Here is a 21,050-nt window from a genome sequence, read left to right on the forward strand (position 1 = left end):
ATGTTGGCATGGGTCTTCCCTCTAATATTTGGTTATAAAGTAGCTGCCTAGTGCTGACAGTCCTTATAAGTTTACTATGTAGGTGAGGGGGAATCTTAGTGGGCGTTCATAACGAGGCGCCGACCCTCGGTCGGATCATAGGATGGATCGCCACGTAAAATAAATGCATTACTTTAAAAATTCCAGCATTTACCGTCAACGCGCAGCGCCCAGCCTAGAGCCAGGTATCGGACCATGGTCTCGTAGTACTCTATCGTAGTACTCTACGATCGCATGATACAAATACAATCTTATGTAATATATCCTTATATCATGCTACGATCGACACTACGAGATGCCGAGCACCGAGCCTCTCTGCGACCAAATAAATACATTTTATTTTAAATTCGAGCTTTCACTTCACTATAATAGGCCAGGGAAATAAGTACTCTGTTTTTGACACTCTCCGGCAGGCGACGATAATTGTTTTGAGTAGTATGGTCCTCTGTAACAAAAACCTATATGTTTCCTGCAGTCGATTTTTTGGACATTAGTTATTAACAAATTACGGTCAAAAAACGAAACATTTTTGCTTTTTTCGCCCATCAGCAAAAAGTGAAGCATTTTAAACAAATTTTAGAAGAAATGAAACTTATAAGTCATGTACTTATAACTTTCAAAATGGCGTTTTCTAAATGTTTATATCCTTATTTGTTGCTTAGGAAGTTGCAAAATAAGTAAAAAATTTTGGTTTTTTATAAACGTTAATAACTTTTTTGAAAATAAACTTATAAAATTTGTATTTTATGGAATGCTGTATCCTATAGTGCTTAAAATATAATCAAAGTTCAAAGTGATGAATAAAATAATTTAAAAGTTATTTTATTTGTTTATTCCAAATAAATATTTTTGCAACAATATAAGTCAGAAGATTATATAGTTTTAGTAATTGTAAGGGTAGTTTCTGGAAGAAAAAGACGTGTTCTATTCTTAAAAATTAAGAAAAATTAATTTTAAATATTGCAAAATAATTTTGCAACAACATGTCGATTTTTTGCTTCTAAACAATTCGAATAACTTTTAAACCATTTCCTGTAAGAATATTATTTTTTAATATTTAAAAAGCCTGAATTTTTTTACAAATTCAAAAATAAAAAAAAAATGTCCTAAAATAATTTGGGACAAAGTTAGCCTCTTTTTTTATTTAATTCATAGCATCTTTGTTTATAACAATTAAGAAATCTAATTAGCGCTATTTGAAATAATATACTTTATAGTTCTAATGTATTAGCTTTTAAAAATATTGCCTTTTAATGGAATCGTCCACAAAGCTTCAAAATGTGTCCTTTAAAATCAGCCGACTTTGAAACACGCGGAAGCTGAAGCGAGGGGGAAGGAGCTGACAACTGTATCGTTGGTTCTTTTTGATGTATTTTAACGTTTATTTTTGAACTTATATGTACTTTTTGCCTACATTACGAATATGCATTAGTTCAATAAATAAATTGTTAACTAAACCACCTAATTTGTTTAAATTTTTGTTTAATAATATTTAAGGTAAGTTTAAATGTAAAATAGAAATATTTCTGATTAATGTATACTTCTTTAATAAAATTGTAAATAATTTATTAATAATTTGATATGACAGAAATAAAGTCTTTTTTCTACACTATTTTTTACAATATTGTAAGTAAATCTAATCTAATACATCTAATTTTTTATTACAATAATTGCAAGTATTCAAATATACATTCAAAGATCATGTTATTCATCATATAAAATGAAATTTATACATGTTGTAAGAGACTACCCTAGTGTCGAGTAAATGGACCATTCCATTTTGTTGAACCATTTTGTTTCGCTAATTAAATGAAATGTTTACAATATTTCAAAACTATAATGAAGAATATATCATATATATAAGAAGATATAAACAAAGCTGCTATAAATTAAATAAAAAATAATATTTTAACAGGCAATGGTTAAAAAGTTATTCTAATTATTTATAAGCAAAAAACGCCATGTTGTTGCAAAATTATTTTGCAATATTTAAAATTAATTTTCTTAATTTTTTTTTTTAAAAATATTAGAACAGGTCTTCTTTTTTCCAGAAACTACCCTTACATCTAATAAAACTATATAATTTTCTGACTTATATTGTTGTAAAAAAAATTAATTTGGGAGATACAAATAAAAAAACTTTTAAAATATTTGACCGATCACTTTGAAATTTTGACCGTATTTTAAGTACTATAAGACACAGCATTCCACATGCAACATAAATGTTATTAACATTTATTATTATTTATTTATTATTATTATTAACATTTATTAACATTATTAACTTCATTTTCGCCGATAGACGAAAAAAGCAAAAATTTTCCATTTTTGACCTTAATTTGTTAATAACTAATTAAGTCCAAACAAACGACTACATGAAACACATAGGTTTTTGTTACAGAGGTTTATACTACTCAAAAGAATTGTCTTTGCCTGGCCGGACGTGTGTCATGAAAAAAGGCTCATCTTCCTGGGCTATGTTGTAGGCGAGGATACCATGCGATGGTCTCCGTAATGAACGCACCCTTATATTCTAGTAGATAATTATGGTCTCTTAAATGGGTATGAGGCTAGATAGTTTATGAGTTTAAACTAGCTTTTGAGTTCAGCCCTCTGCGAAAGAGCTTCTTGTCAACGCGAGAAACGTGCGGCGGGTTTGTTCTCAGGTCAGAAGCTTGACTGCTGTATAAGATTTATAGTTGTTTCTGGAAATGCCATCCAAGTGGTGATACTGCTTTTTATATCTGCCGACGTGATCCTTAATTTCATGGTTGTGCCTCAATATAATCAGTTGTTGGTGTAACGGTTGATTTGCCAGTGGAAATTACTCAAGCAGACGGTTCATCGTCTCTAAAACTGTTAAGAATCTGATCGGAATAACGATCCGGTGTAAAGATCTTGGAAAAATCCTAGTAACCGAGCTTAAAAACCTCAGCGTTATGTAGGTATCGGTTGAATCGGATTTATTTAGATTCATTTAGTATCCTTTAACCCAGGTGGATTCAAAGATCCTTTTGCTGCAATCGTAATAATGATATAAACAAAAAGTTATTATCTCTGGAATCATGATAATAATTTGGGCAAGGGCCCAACATTGCCTGAGGGTATATAGGCCAGAGAATTCTTCTTCACTTTTTGCTGGTGGACGAAAACAGTGAAAATTTACCGTTTTTTGACCTTAATTTGTTAATAACTAATTTATTTCAAAAAATCAACTGCAGGAAACTTTATATTTTTGTTCACAAACAGGGTACTTTTTGCTTACTTCCCTGGCCTAATATCAGTTGGGAGTCAAATATTGTGCTATTTGGGCTTAAAAAGGAAATTCTTTAATTACAGTTTGGTCAATGCAAATAATCCAACTGATGACAAACCAGAGGAAATAAAAGAACAGTTCTTCGAAGACCTAGAGCAAACCTACAGATGATGTCCCAGAAAGGACATTAAGATTGTATTAGGTGACATGACTGCAAGAATAGGACGAGAGCAAGTTTTCTTGCCCATGATAGAAAAGCATAGCCTATACAATATCAGTAGTAATAATGGATTACAACTGATAAACTTAGCAGCAGTACTGAATATGACTGTCGCTAACACCTGGACCTCTCCTGATTAAAAAATAACGAGTCAGATTGATCACATCTTAATAGATTTAAGGCATGGAACATACGTAATAAACTACAGAAGTTATAAAGGCGCAAACATAGACTCAGATCATTGCCTAGTGATTTCAACAGTGAGGGCTAGAATTTCAAACACCAGTAAAGACAATAAAATGGATAGAAAAAAATGGAATGTGCAAAAGCTGAGAGATGCGAAAATTGCAGAACGGTACTCGGAAAACATCACCAACAGGCTAAGGAATCAAAATGCAAATGAAGAAGGCCAGACAGATATAGACTCCTACTGGACCAGAATAAAGGAAGACATTGAAGCAGCAGCGAAAGATGAAATAGGAATAGGAACAGAAAGTTGTGCCCGTAAAAATCATTGGTTTGACGATGAATGCAAGAATGCAACAAAAGAAAAAATAAAGCCTACAGAAAGATGCTTACCCGACGAACTAGAACAACTATAGAGAATTACCAAACAAAGAGAAGAGCAGAAAAGAGGACACACAAAAGAAAAAAACGAAATCACTTAAATAAGGAACTTAAATATATAGAAAACCGTAACAGAGAGAAATAATGTACAGTATTTTATAAGAAAGTTAACATCAACAAAAAAGAATTCAAGGCAACCACAAGACAATGCAAAAGTCAGAATGATGATATATTAACAACAAGCAAAGATGTATTGAATAGATGGGTGGAATACTTTAACCAGGCACTTAATGTAGAGGAAAAATAGGAACACCTGAAAAACGAAAGAGATGAGGTAAGGGGAACTTGCTAGGGTAAAAAACTAGCCAAAAACAAATCAACCGGAATAGATAATCTCCCAGTTGAACTATATAAACAAGGTGGCCACGATACCATAATGGCATTACAGCAGCTTATAAAAGAAATATGGATATATAAATCCCTCACCAATTATTGAAGTATTGGAATATTTTGCACTATACACACAAAAATGAGATATCTTTGAATTTTGAATAAAATCCTTTGTATAAAAAGGTATATAAAAAACCCAGTTGGGCTATGTTAAATTGGCAAAACGTTTTCGGAATAAGTATTCCATCATCAGTACCAAGTTAATACATGGATGTAGCCACTAAATATGGGGTTACAAACCCTTTAAAAATTGCTAATTGAAATTTAGTTTACATAATGTCTGTTTTACAATTTAGATGGTAAAGTTACCGTTGGATCTTTATCATCTTTACCATCTAAATTGTAAAACAGACATTATGTAAACTAAATTTCAATTAGCAATTTTTAAAGGGTTTGTAACCCCATATTTAGTGGCTACATCCATGTATTAACTTGGTACTGATGATGGAATACTTATTCCGAAAACGTTTTGCCAATTTAACATAGCCCAACTGGGTTTTTTATATACCTTTTTATACAAAGGATTTTATTCAAAATTTTTAATATATGGTATACAGCCAAACACAGGAACTTAGTTTCCTTGTGGATATCTTTGAATGTTCTAACCACGGACGAATTACGCTTCTAAATGCAGCGTACTACAGTACTGTCACCCTATGGCACCATATGCAGAACGGATAGTAATAAAATACCAGGCTGGTATAAGAGGTGTTAAATCGAAAATTCATCAGATTGCAACCCTGAAACAAATTTTAGAAAAAACAATGGAATATGGCATTGATACTCATCGCATATTAATAGAACACAAAGCTACGTATATGTGAATAAAAGAGAAATGTTTAAAGCAATGAAAGAGCTTAATTAATACTACCAAATCAGTTGGTAAATTGGACAAAAATAATTATTAAAAAAGTTGAATGTAGAGTACGAATTCAGGGGGAACTGTCTAAACCTTTTAAAACAAATAACGGGCTGCACCAGGGAGACCCTTTCTCCTGTATGCCTACTGTTCAATCTGGCTCTGAAAAAGTAATACGTATGTCACAAATCATAACCATTGGTTCAATATATCTAACAATAAAACACTGAAAACTTTTGTTCTGAACACTTCCACCAAATTTATTTTAAATTATTATCACTATAGTTGTTTCGGCTAGAGTGCCTTTTCCTAGTGATCTATTTTTGGTATGTGTTTACACTTTATAGTCTTTGACTGAATAAGTTGAGAAGGGGAGAACTGTTTGTTTCAAGTTAATGATTCAGAAATATGTTAGAATTTTTAATTTGTTAATTTCCATAGATTCAAATAAAGATAGCTTAAGGCCTTTATTTTGAGCATGAGGAATTTGAAATTCGTCATTAAAAGAATAATTATGGTCTAGAAGGTGAAGTGCTTACGTAGAGTCTGTTTTTCTATTATTGAAAGGTCTTTTATGTTCTGCTATTCGTTTGATAGAAGTTCTACCAGTTTGACCGATGTAAGTTTTTGGGCAGTCGTCACATTTAAATTTGTATACTGTGTAATTGCTTTTTCTTTTGGCTCTTGTTGTTCTTAATATATTTGCCCAAGTTGTTGTTTGTTCTAAAAGCTGGTGTTATTCTTTTCTTTTTTATGTATGATATTTTTGTTGATATCAATTTTGAATTACCCATTTACTTTTAGTCTCTCTTATTTTCTTTTTAATTCGTTTATTTATTTATTTGTATTCTCTATCATTATTCTTTAAATTTATTTTTTCTTTCTTCCATCATGTCCAGAATTTTATCCGTCATCTAACTTTTTTTGGGAAAATACTAAATACAATATTAAAAGTAACTATTTTCACCTTGCGCTCTCACCATTATTTAAAAAGGTCAGTAAGCGCATCCCTTATTTTCCTAATAATTATTTGTTATCAAAGGGCTAAGGAGATCAATAAATTTGATAATTTGTTGCAGGTGCCAATGACCTTATTTATGGGACCTTAATAACTGTCTACAGTTATTAATAATTGTTGTGATTGCCAATTGGTGACGATGATTGAAAGAAATATCATCTTCAGTGTATGAATTGAAAGAGATATTGATGGTATAAATAGTTACAACCAAACTGCCAACATTGAACTGGATAATCAATTGACGAAAGTAATGTTCATAATCTTCATGTTTAGCATATAGGCGAAAATTAACAGCTTACAATTGATTCATGCACAGTAAGTTATCATCTAGTTACATACATCTTGTATGTAACTTAATTAACGTTTCTTTGATTACATGAGTATCAGTTAACCAGCGTGACTTTCTTTTCAGCTGATTCAAGCCGTGGAATCGTCCGAGCCTACATTACGTTAACTAATGTGATGGTTTTACTCTTACTATAGACAAACACTTTACTAGAGGTTTTTACTTAATTTATCACATTGTTAAATTCTATTTAGAGTAAAATTGAACCCCCATGTTTCGCCATCGTCGAGTGCACTAGTTTTTGATATCATTCCAATTTACCTGATTTGTATATCTCTTTTATTAAGAAAGATTTTATGATATAATGACGTATGTCGCTGAACTCTACTTTATTTAACGTATTTGATATATGATATTTTCAGGTTGTGTTAGTGCTTTATTTACGCCAAAAATGTTCCTACTAAAACGTTCTCACTTTGAACTGGAGTAACACGTCTTTTGTTTTCTAAAAACCAGGTAAGCCAATAGTATAGGATATCCTGGAGAAGTTTGCACATACTACAAGTACCTGACATGGGTGAATACTTAATATATTACAATTAAAAATAAGGTATAAATCAAAGAGCTGTAAAATAAATAAACTTTATTCAAATCAATTACATAATGTACATTAATATCTATTTCAACATACATAAACATGAATCCTACCAGAATAAATCATTCATTAAACTATATAAAAACTCAACATCTTTGTTATTTCCATGTTAATGGCTGAGTAAACTGGAAATAACTATCACAAAATTTAAAAAATATCTACGCTATTTGTTGGATCATAAGACTTTTGTTTAAAACTAATTTTCAATTAATTACACTAAATGTTTTATACTTTAACTTGATTTGAAAAATATTAAATAAACGCTATTTAGATCAATTCTGATTATCTGATCTAAGGAAGATGAGATGACAGAATAATAAATTAACATATAAAAAGAAGTAAATAGAGGGAATAAAGTCAAACATACAGAAATACGGATATTTAAATAAAATTAAACCGAAAATACCAACAAGGCGATTTATAGAGTATATAGTTGGTTACAATAAAGAAACTGAAGAGCAAAAATGGAATGACAAGATCAAATCGTGTAATAAGCAGAAAAACTGTGATGTATTGAAGGAAAGTGTCGATGAAAGTCGTCCTCAGGAGCTGAGAAAAAGCACAGTAAGAATCATTGTGTCCTTTAGTTTACAATCTTTAATATAGATTATTATACAGGATGAGTTTTATCTATTGAGACATAGACTAAATTTAGCTTAGTTATATTAAAATATGCCCATTGGACTAAGTATGGCTTAAATATTATGATATAGTGTCTTAAAATTTAAATTTTTTTTCGATGTTGATAATAATTTCACTGCATATTTATAAATTGTTATCCAAATCAGTACAAAGACATAACTTTGGATCAAATATTATTTTATTTAATATTTTACATTTTGTTGTAGGAAGAGCCAGTCACTTGAATGATTTCTGATGATGAAATTGAGTCGACACTTTTTTCGACAAATATTTAATTGAGTTTAAATGACGTCATTCAAAATCACTTTCTCTATCAATTCGTCGTTGAGTAAATGTATTATTAACATGATTTATAACAGCTAATAGGAAATGCGATGGAGCTATATGTTGTAAACACTATATTTATCAATATTCAGTGACAGAACCTTCAGAATATCATTGAGAACATTTTGAAAAAAGGAAAATAGTAATCTCATTACGTTTACCAACAAAAATTATCTGGTAGCCCAAAACAGACTTTTTATGAATACATTAATTGAAATGTTTGGATAAACATTAAAAATCATCATCATCATTATCAGCCCGTAAGTCCACTGCAGTACATAGGCCTCCCCTATTTGTATTCAGAGTGCACGATCTTGTGCAATATGGATCCAATTTTTCGTCATCTTTCGTAGATCATCTTGCCATCGTGTAGGTGGTCTTTCTTTGTATCGTTTATGTCTTTAATCTCCATTCCTTGTATCCATTCCTTGTATTAACTTTCCTTGTATCTTCATCCTTGCCACGTGGCCAGCCTTTCTTCACTTTAATCTGCAATTCTCTTTACAACATCTGTAACTTTGGTTCTTTTTCGTAGGTCTTCGTTTGTGATCTTGTCTTTAGCTTTGAGAATATTTGTTTGCCATGTACCAAATTTTCACATATGTGTATTTGATATTTGAGGGATGATATGTGAATATTTTGTTATCAAAATCATAAAAACTTTCGTTGGAGTTATGCAAGTGTTAACTTATATAACAAAATGCAAAATAATAATAATAAAAAAAATAATATTCTTTGTATGTTCCAATGTTATACCTTTATACTGATATAATAAATACTTTTTTATCAAAGCTCCAAACTTTTATCTTTGTTGTTAAATGTGACTTTATATATATATATATTTATTTTAGAGGATATATATATATATATATATATATATATATATATATTTATATATATAATATATAAATATACAAATTTTCTTTTTTTATAAAACTGTAAATTTTCAAAAATTTTAAATACTGACCTGTCATATCACCTCTGGTGTAGTTAAAATATTTTTTGAATTTGTTATCACAAAAATGAATTGGTAAATTACCAAGTGCACAATAATATAATATTATGATCCAACAACCAGTGCCTAATAAAACCAACACTTTTGATACGTATATGGATTCTCCCTTTTAAATAAACAACGTTTTAAATGGATTTATTCACAAAACACAATTAACCGTGTTCTATTTACCAAATATCATTAAAACAGTAAATTTGATTTCTACAAAACACACACGTCAACGATTTTGTTAGAGGAAAAAGCAAATACGCAGGAAAATTTTAGATGAAATATGGCTGAAATTCCACCTAAACAGTTTTGCGTTTGATTGTACATTAAAAAAAAACAGTTTTATATTGCTTAAATTAATAAAAAAAAATATTTGTTTTGAACATCTATATATGTATTGGAAAACTAGATTTTACATTGTGCATTTTATAAGTAGATAAACAGATAATAAAGAAATATATTAATACGCGAAAGAAAATGAAAAATTCCAAACCTGAGCCCGAAAGTAAAATTTAAAATTTCTAAATATTTTTTGGTTATACTTACCTATACCTAATATGAACCGTTCTTGAAGTTATAATGGTTTTTATATGAAACTTACACTTTTCTACCATGTATATAAAGTTCAATATCTTCTAATGTAATTTGAACAAAAGTTTAAATTCCTCAAAAACTTATTAACCAGATACAGCATTATCGTTTACAGTGTAAAGTTGCCTTTTTCATTATACAGGGTGCTGTCAAAATTGGCATAAAAACGGCATCTAAAATTTTCGCCCAATTTATTTTTTTTAAATGGGACACACTGTATGTGATTCATTATTTTAGAAAAATATGTTTTTGACTATCGGTCTGTATTACTATGCCTTATAGTTTGCAGTTTTCAAATAAATTAACTTTACACATTTTTGTCACAAAAAAAATTTTTCGTAGACTATGTTGTGTTAATTTACAACTTTCTATTGTAAGTTAAACATTAAATAATTAAAAGGATGATATAAAAAAAATAGGCACTGGCTTATTAATATAATAAATAAATATAAGGTTGAATGCTCGAATCTGATCAAAGTTTAATATAATAAATGTTCAAAATGTTTCCCATCAACATCCAATCATTTATGCACTCTTTTAATCAGATTTTCATTAGTAGCTCTTGATATTGATTCTTTATCTATTTCGTTAAGAACCCAAAGGACTTTATTTAATATAGCTTTCTTAGTAGTGACAGGTTCAAAGAACACCTTATTTTTAACATATCTCCAAATATAGAAATCTAATGGTGACAACGAGATCTTGGTAAACAGAGAAACGGATAGCTATCCGTCTATCGCTAAAAATATTTCGTCAACCAATATGCCGACTCCTCGAATATAATAATAATAATAATAATAAATCTAAAAATCTATCTATCTAAAAATTTTTGGGAGATACACCGACATACCAAGTCACCTAGGACTCGATAACATGGAAAGAGTCCTACCAGAGCTCAATCCTTTTGATACCGTAGGTATCTGGGATGAGTGAATTTTCCCCTTAGAGGGAGTGTGAGCCGTATGGCTAAATCTGGATAATAATAATAATAAAGGTCTTTATTTTTCCTTCAAATTCATACAATACACAAAATATATAAATTATATATGCATAAAATACAATAAGAAAGAAAAAATGCCGAAGATCATCAAAAAAATGCATTTCAAGAAATCAGTACCTCTGCTTTTCATCTTAAGCAAGAGAAAAAAATATGTAATATATTTTTTTGCATGTTCTGTAACAATCAATTAAAAACCACAACCAATAGAAACATTTAACATTTAAATATTGTCCAAAAACTATCACACAGTTTATACATACTTCATAACAGGTCATCAAATAGTTGCACATGTGTTAGTCACTTAGCAATTTAGATTTAAAAGATTTCTTAAAAGATATAATCGATTTTAATTTTATTTCTTTAGCTAATTCATTATATACTTTTGATATTTGATATGTAAATGAATTTTTGAATTGTTCTGTACGATGTGGCGGAGCTGTAATTGTATTTTTGTATCTTGTATTGACATTATGTATGTCAGTTCTGTATATAATTTTTTTAAAAAGATATGCTGGTAGAGAGTTTTTGATAATTTTGTGGAAAAGACAAGCAGCATGTAGAAATCTTCTCTTTTCCATGTTCAACCATTTTACATGTTTTAATTTGTGAGAAATAGGCTGGTGTCTTCTTACACCACAGATCAGACGAAGACAAGAATTTTGAACCACCTGAATTCTTCTTCTGTCATCTGAACTAATACAAGGCCCATACACAACATCTCCATAGTTAAATTTTGATAATACGAAACTTTCGCACAATATTCTTTTTACTTTGTATGACAGACAGCGGCGGTAAATTGTTCTTAGACTGAGAAATGCTTTACTCATACAGGTGTTAATATGTTTTGTAAATTTGAGGTGATTATCTAAAGTTAAACCTAGATTTTTTTGCACTAGTTACAGGTTTAATGATTTCATTATCAACAACTATTTCAATGATGTTACTCATCTCCAAACACACCCTGGTTGGACCAAAAACCACCAGATTAGTTTTTTTAGGGTTTATATTTAATGCATGATTTCTTGCCCAAGCGATCAATGATTTAATATCTTGATTAACAATCTCAATAGCACTTGGTCTGTCAACCGGGTAAAATGAGTGGTAAATTTGTGTATCATCTGCATAGAGATGAAATTTACAGGTATTCAAGGAGGTACCAATATTGGTGGTGTATAAAGTAAATAAGATTGGACCTAAGATTGAGCCCTGAGGTACACCTGACAAAATGTTTAGAAAATCAGAGCTTCTTTCGTCTACTTTGACGCTCTGTTTCCTGTGATGCAAGTATGACTTAACCATATTCAATACATCCATGGAAAAGCCGATTGACTTTAAAATTGCACAGAGTAGTGAATGATTGAGTGTGTCGAATGCCTTAGAGAAATCGATCAAAACTAAAATGGTAACCTTACCCACATCTCTTTCTCTCAAAATGTCATCAGTTATTTTAAGGAGTGCTGTTTCAAAGTTGTGAAATGGCCTAAACCCGGACTGAAAATCAGTTAAGATATTATTGTTAGAAATATAATCGTTCGACACTTTTGATAAAGTAGGCAGAATATTATGAGCCGGTGCTACATCTTGTTGAAACCAAGCCTCGTTAGCCTTATAATTGTGTAAAGCATGCAGTGTTGGTATAATTACTTGCCGTAAAATGTTGCAGCAACGCTCTCCGTTTAAATTTTCGTCATAAATCGTATGATTTATTCTGTTATTCTCATTATTTATAAATCGCATGATTTATTCTCTTATCTAAATCTTATTATTTTTCACATCACAAAAGACATGAAAAGAATGATTGCAATTTACTATCCCACCTAAGCTCAGGATTTTCGTCACTCAAGAAGTGACTTTTATGGCGGTTAAACATAGCATTCATCACACCAAATAATTTTTTTTGTAAAATCTTGATCTTGGCATTTCATTAAAACCCATTTAAAAAAAATCTACACGTCTTACATAATCTCCAGGACATACGTGTTGAGCCAGTGTATATGAATAAAGGGTCCAATGATGTTGTTTAAATTTCTGTCTCGTTACCTGTAACAATTGCTAACATTACCGTAAGAATGAATTTGTATTAGTTGCAAAATACCCCAGGATATCTATTTGTAAGTCTTTATTATCGACGTGGGCCCTTTTACTTATAAACTGACTAAACTGGAAACAGTTGTTCAACAAATGTTTTACAGTTTTAGGATTTGGTCGAGCCTTCTCAGGATATCTCTCAGCAAAAACACAACAAGCTCTGGATACTGTTCTGTTACACTCACCGTAAATTATAATTAAATTTAAAAAATGATCAATCATCATTCAAGATTTAAAAAATTATCATTTGTATATCCTAAACAAGCCACTATTATTTTGTCAAGCAAATTAGGCATATTATTAAAGATATAGGTAAAGGAAATACTAATACAGGTCGATAGTGAAAACTATATTTTTCTGAAATAATGAATCACATACAGGGTGTCCCATTTGAAAAAAGGAATTAGGCGAAAATTTAGGATGCCGGTTTTATGCCAATTTTGACAGTACATTGTATAATGAAAAAGGCAACTTTACACTGTAAACGATAATATTGTGTCTGGTTAATAATTTCCTAAGGAATTTAAACTTTTATTCAAATTACATTAGAGAATATTGAACTTTATATACATAACTCAAATAGGTTAACAATAGGTAAAGGGACGTTTTAACAAAAATGTTTAATGTTCAGAATAACGTGAATATTTCTAAAATTAAAACAAATACAGTGTGCCCTATTAAAATAAAGGAAGTTATAAGCAATTTCCGATATAACCGGAAGTAGCAAATATATGAAAATATTTTCATTAAATAGGTCACTCTTCAAAACCCATTTATTCCAATTTTCATGATTCATTTACCTTTAGTTCTCGAGATATTTCTAATTGGCCGTTTATCTGCCGCACCCTGTATATATTTATAATACATTATCATCATAGTCATTAACATTTTCACAGATGCGTTATGGTTCATGATTGAGTTCTAGCAGCTCGGGCAGTTTGATAAATGCTCTGTCTCGATCAATTGTTATATGTGTGCCGTCTGAGCATACTATTTGTTGAGAAGCTTTTTTGTAATGTCTTTCAATTGCTGTGGAGATCTATCGCGTTTGCACTAACTGTGAGGCCTACCTTGGACCAACAACCGCTCCATTTTGTGATCGCTTCAATTGATATGACTAAGGAACATTAAAATTCTACAGTAAACTGTGTTAGACCACATAGATTCGGTTTAATTTCATCTCAAACCGAGACATTCGCGCGGCGAGCCGTCCATGGAATTCGAAGTAGTCGTGTACATGTCCACATTTTAAAAGCATCAACGCGTCGTTTATTCGATAGTTTGACCATCCAAGTCTCGCATGTATAGTAAAATATGGAAAACCAGAGTTGCACCGAGTCTCTTCTTGTTTATCACAATAATTTGGCGATTATGCCAGACCCTGTTTAGTTGGGTCATTTCTGCTCTTGCAAGTTGTACGCGTCTTTAAGTAGTGCGTTTCTTTATTCCATTTTTATCATTTTACACATTTTATTCGTTGTTAAGATTGTATTCATTATTTTCATCTCTACCATTCAACTTTAGGCATTTAGGTCAAATACTGCATATTTGTCCGGTTTGTGATTTGTATCGCTCTATTTTACCTACTCTGCTTTTTGTCATCCTATTAATTTCTCTGTTCTACTTTTAATTTGTCTTCTCTCTTACACTTACCAATGTATGTTGTCTGTTTTATGATTCTCATTTGATGTATTTCTAAGTATCTTTGTATTGTGTTGGTTTCATTTCTGGTTTCTGCGGTGACAGTCATGACACACCAAATTACAGATTTGTAATTCGTCTGTAATATGCGCGTGTTTGTGTCTGTTTTTAGGTACTTGTGTCTCTGTATTGTGTCGTTAAGGCCTGGCGCTCTTCTGGTTGATTTTAGTACTTGTTACCCAATTTCTTCCACAATATTTTTACTTTTTACCTTACTTCTTTCTCAATATTTTTTTATGGTTGTTTCTTAAGTTTGCACCTGAACTGGAACTACGTCAACGACATATATGATGCATTTACTTATTCCTTATTTAGTTTAGTTGGTATCTTTATAATATTTCTATTTAATATCACTTTTTTCTTTTATCTTGTTTTATCACCTCATCATCATCATCAATGGCGCTACAACTCTTTGTGAGTCTTTGCCGCGTTTACTATTGCCTTCCATGTTTGTCGGTCCTGTGCCAGTAATTCCCATTGTCGCACTCCCATTTTCTCTAGATCTTCTTTGACTGCATCTTTCCACCTTTTTCTAGACCGCCCTACAGACCTTCTTCCCTCTGACCTTTCCCAGAACACATTGTTAATAAGGCGATTGTCGTTACTGCATATCACATGCCCTGCCCATCTGAGTCTATTGGCCTTTATATATCTGACTAGATTTTCTTTTACGAATAGAGACTCTAGCTCGTTATTGTATCTGCCCCTCCATTCGTTTGTCACGCTGTCTCTGCAAGGGCCATATATCATTCGAAGAATTTACGTTCCCACACCAGCAATTTATTTATTTCTCTTTTTGTTAGCGTCCATGTTTCGCTTTCATACGCGACTGCTGGTCGTATTATGATCTTATATATCCGGATTTTTGTGTCTCGTGAAAGAAGTTTTGACTTTATTAGATGTTGCATTGCAAAGAAAGATCTGTTTCCTGCCATTATTCTCGTTTCAACTTCTCGCTCTAATTTGTTGTCACTTGTGTGTGATTTTTGCTCCTAGATATTTAAATTCTTTAACCACTTCGAAGTTGTGATCATTTATAGTAATGTTTTGCCTTATTCGCCGTCGTTCTTGTTTTAAGACGACCATGTATTTTGTTTTGTCTTCATTTATTTTTAGACCGATATTGAATGCAGCTTCTTCAAAGCTCGAGAAAATATCCTCGGCCAATATTAATTACCTCAGTTTTGTTTCTTACATATATAATGAGGATAGTTAGAGGTTGATAAGTCTCTTGGAAGCAATGGACAGTGTCAAAATCCCGATTGCAATCAAACTCTGAGAAATGCCCACTGTTTCCAACAAATAGGTTGTAGGTTCTAGAAATAGAATTTGGTTATACTAAAAAATTCTACGCTTTGCTAATGCTTGGCGTGAGCTTTTGAGACCACAAAACAAACCAACAAATCAGGAAAAAACCAGGCGTTCAAAACGTCTACAAATGAATCACGACGCTAGAGTAAAACTGGGGAGAGCACTTAGCGAGAATACAAGATGGACGGTGGACAAGACGAATTATAAAATGGAGGCTCAGAAACTACAATAGAAGCTGAGGATGACCAACGACTAGATGGACCGACGGCGTTAAAACAGTTGCGATAAATTGGCTACAAGTAGTCCAGTGTAGGCAACATGGCAAGAGATTAAGGGAGACTCATCCTCATCAGTGGATGCGATTGACTGAATGATGATGATGATGACAGAAGTAATGAGCAACAAATCGAATATTGAAGAACTAAAGTTCGACGTGTAAATCTATTCTCGTGAAAGCACTGAGGAAATATTTTAGAGAAGACTGTATAAATTTCTCAAAGTATATTTAGAAAACACAACAAACATATAAAAAAATGTATTGTAAGCACACATTATATGAAAAAAAGTGCAAAAGTAATTCTAAAAAAAAAACAATAAAAAACAAGCAACCAAATTTGGTGGAATGACGAAATAGAAGACCTAGATTTAATAAAAAAAAACCTTTACCAAAAATAGCTAAGTACCAAAACTGACGATAATCTTATGGCATACAACATACTGAAGCGAGCTGTGTGAACCACCTTTCAAAAGGAAGAAAACGATTTATGGATTCACAAATATATGGAAATAAATTCATATATAGGTTAAGAGCAATACACATAGACTTGATATCTATGTATTGTAAAGTACAAAGAAGAAGTAACTAGGAAGCCGATAAAATGACAAATATGGATAAAACACTACAAAACTTATTTACACAAGAACTAAGAGAATATTTATTTAGGGACAACTGTATTGATGTAAAAACTTTAACAAAAAAAAAATTCATGTCACTTTTATGATATCTATGGTACTTGTCACTTATATAGTATTGTATTGCATCTAATAATCGTAGTCTGCAGTACGTCTTGGTCAACTCTTAGATACATAAGTAGGCTGTTTACTACTAATTAATTTATCAGTTATTTGTATAATTACACATACCACATGGTTACAGGATCTTTTGCTTTTGAATATTTGTTATTCATCGGTTAAGTATTTTTATCACATTTTTTATATACAGATTCATTAAGACATTTAAAACAGTATTTAACCCGTTTATTCTTCTACATATATCTAGAAAATTTTTTGCTTAATTTTGTTTGCTAATCAATTTTTTTGCGGAGTCTCCTTTTCAGTTTCGTTAGTTTTAATTTTCTGGTGTTATAGCTGTTCCTTGGTTTAATGCATTTACCTAAGGTTTGCTATCTATTCATCCTTGTAATATGTATCACTTCTATTAATACTTTCACTACCGTTATTTTCACTTATATGAATTTTCACATCTCTTTCTGCAATTCGTAAAATTATTCCCAGCTTCATTTTCTTGGAGAACTTTTTCCATTGTTCTGTTTTGGTCTTTCTTCCTAGTCCATGTGTCTTAGTATGGAGTTCCTTCTACTTTTCGTAAGTTTCTGGTGTTATTTTCAATGTATATTTCACATAAGTACAATTTTTTATTCAACTTTTAATTTGGATTTTTACCATAAAATAAAAGGTTTTATCTACACATACAACTTACACTATTATTGACTATTTTAAAAACTTCCGATATTATTCTTGTTCCGAGGGATGTGATATCCACAAGAGCGACTAACATCAAAAATATTACAATTTTTCCAAAAATAAATTTTATAAAGAAAGAACAGACTAAACGAAACCCTACGAAAAATAATCAGCAATAGTCACAAATTTTCTTTTTTTCATAATCTCTCGTATACTTGAAACGTCTTTTACAATATTCTCCCAACATTTCTATTGGTTTTTCAAAAAAAAATGACATTGAGTTGGACATATTCTTTTACTTTCTTATTCCTTACGTCTTCTGAAGTACTCGTTTTGCGATTTGTTCTTTATATTATCCATTAAATCCATGGATTTTATATTTTTAGTTATTAGCTTTATTTTTTCCATATGTTTTCTTGTTTTCTTTTTTATTCCTTTTACGCCACTTTGATTTTGGTGTCTTTTGATATCTTCCTATAATAATTTAAGTAGAGTTAGTATTAAACGGTATAGAAATTTTGAAAATAGGCCCTTTAACTTTCAAAAATCTATACTTTAATAAAAGAATGATGGAATAAGATAAAATATATGAGAAAAGAAACCCAGTAAATTTGATAAACTCTATTTAATAGCCATAAGAAATATATATATATATATATATATATATATATATATATATATATATATATAGTAAACTCTTAAATATTGGGGAAATCTGCAAAAATTGCAGATTTCCCCAATATTTAAGAGTTTACTATTTAACTAATCTGCAAAGATTAAATTTCTTTTCTATATATATATATATTTGTATCATCAGGGCATTTTCATTCCCCGCGGAGATAATCAGTGTGGATCAATTTTCTTTGGTTATATTATCACCTGTATGACTTGGTGTCTTCTACAATCTTCCTCCATTATTTAATATCTCTTTTTAATGATCTGGTTCCTAAAACTTATTACGAGTCTTTCTTTTGATTTGTTTTACGGTGGTCTCCATTTTATAATTTTCCTAATAACTGTTTATGGATCTGTTTATTTATAAATATGGAATATTTATAAATATTATTATAGATATTAATAAATCTGGATTTATTTATTAAAAAAACTGCAACTTACAGACTATAAAAGTTAATGTCTTCTTAACATATTTTTTACAAACTCAATAGCAGTTATACGTTTGTCCTGTAAAAGACGTAGTTAATGTTCAATCAAATTTCTTTTAAGACATATTACTTTTCTGTATACACTTTTAGGGACACTACTACCTCTTACTTTAATATATGTATCTATTTAAACTATAAAACTTGGGGTTTATAATCACGAAAAAGGCAACAACAGAGGAAGAAATTACACAAAGATTAAGACAAATAAGAACAGCAATCCGACAACTTAACTCAGTATGGTGGGATAGACACCTAAATATAAAGACAAAAACACAGATTTATAAAACATTAGTGCGAAGTATTATGACATATGGGGCTGAAAATTGGATCATAAATAAGAAAAACAGCAGTAAGATAGTAGCAACAGAGATGGAATGCCTGCGAAGATGCTGCAGAGTAACAAGAATGGATAGGAGAAGTAATGACGAAATAAAGCAAAGAACATCAATAGAAACAGACATACTAATATACATAGAACAAAAAGACTTAAGTGCTATGGACATGTAAGAAGAACTAGTGACAGCAGATGGATAAAGAGAATAACCGAATGGAGCTCCATAGGAAGGAGGAAAAGAGGATGACCCCGAAAATTTTGGAGGAACGAAGTAAACGACGCTATGAGTAAGAGAGGCCTAAACGATGGAGAATGGAACAACAGAAAGAGATGGAAACGGTTGAGCGAGGGAAGGCAGTGAATACTGTAGAATCCCTGAATATATATATATATATATATATATATATCTATTTAAATATTTTTCAGAAATTCCAAAAAATGGAAAATGTTCGGATGGCAAGTATACAACAAACAATTACATCATTTGAATGAAACCTTGCCCATGCACTCATCGTTGTTTGTAGAGACATTCTCTTCTCGACCCACATGGTGGGTGAAAATTGAGCGTCTTAACCAATGTAGTTCTCCACCAACAAATCTGCAAATTTTTGAACTTTCGGATGTGTGAGTAAGAGTGCTCCAAAATTAATCGCAAATAATCTCCTACGTTTTCGTATTTCAGAAAGGAAAGACCAACTACGTATTTTAAATAACACGAAAGGTCTGTTCTTTCGAATATTTCATTGCCAAGCCCAGTTTCTGAATCTTTTGCAACCTGTTTTATACAATTACAGTTAAATTCAAATAGACTAAAATAGACAAAATTCACCTACAAAACGGCTGGTTCAAAAATTATGCTTCTACTTGTACATTTCTCTTTCAAAAACCGGAACACATGTATGTTGGAGACGGTTTTTTTTATTGGCAGTAAGAAATATACAAGAAGTGCGTAGTGTACCTTTATGAACCCGTGCAGTAGTACACCACAAAATTTACGTCGCAGTCGTTCTTTAACAAGTACTATTCTTCTTCATTTGTCCTTATTTCATTTGTATTTAACACTTAATGCACTTCCTTCATACTCGCTGGTAGTTTCAGTAACTCCTCCCTCCGACTGTAGTACATGCACTTCTTTATCAAATGTACATCATTCACAGTAAGCGTTTTAATGTCAGAATTGTTTACCTCTGAAGAAGTTTTATGGGCATTTCACAAATGTCTTCAACGGTCTTTCTCTTCAGTGAATTCTTAAGTTTTTGGCGGTTTAGTGTTTCCAGATTGCTGCTCTTATAATTGTGTTCACCACCAAAATCGATCACTGTGTACCGTTTTCACATACGACTTACATCCACGGCGTGCACACTGCCGTCGCTTCAACTATTCCAATAATAACTTGTGAAAATTATATTTAAAACTGTTCATTACTAGCATGGATTTTCCCTTTTCGTTAAACATTTCTGTAGCTTGCATCTTCTACGACGATACCTAGAAGCAATTACAAGTAAGCGGCAAAACTATTAAAAAACTAATTTGAAATAATTTTGTAGCACAGGGATATACGAATTAAAAGAATGATGAAAAAATCTAGTTTCCAAAAGGTCACCTCAATAAAATCCATCGCCTAACTACCTAAATTTCTAAGAATTTCATCGGTATTCAATTCGCGCAAACCTCTTTATCCATAGAGGGCTTTTCACCTGCGAGCGGGAGCCAGTTCATATACACCACTTCTCAATTTTTACTCTATTCTTAAAATTTCCTACATATCTTTTAGAACTGGGTTCTACATGCATTAGATAAATAAACATCCTTGGATGGATTTTGTTTAACTTTAGACTG

Source organism: Diabrotica undecimpunctata, chromosome 1, assembly GCF_040954645.1.
Source record: "Diabrotica undecimpunctata isolate CICGRU chromosome 1, icDiaUnde3, whole genome shotgun sequence".
NCBI classification, from domain to species: domain Eukaryota; kingdom Metazoa; phylum Arthropoda; class Insecta; order Coleoptera; family Chrysomelidae; genus Diabrotica; species Diabrotica undecimpunctata.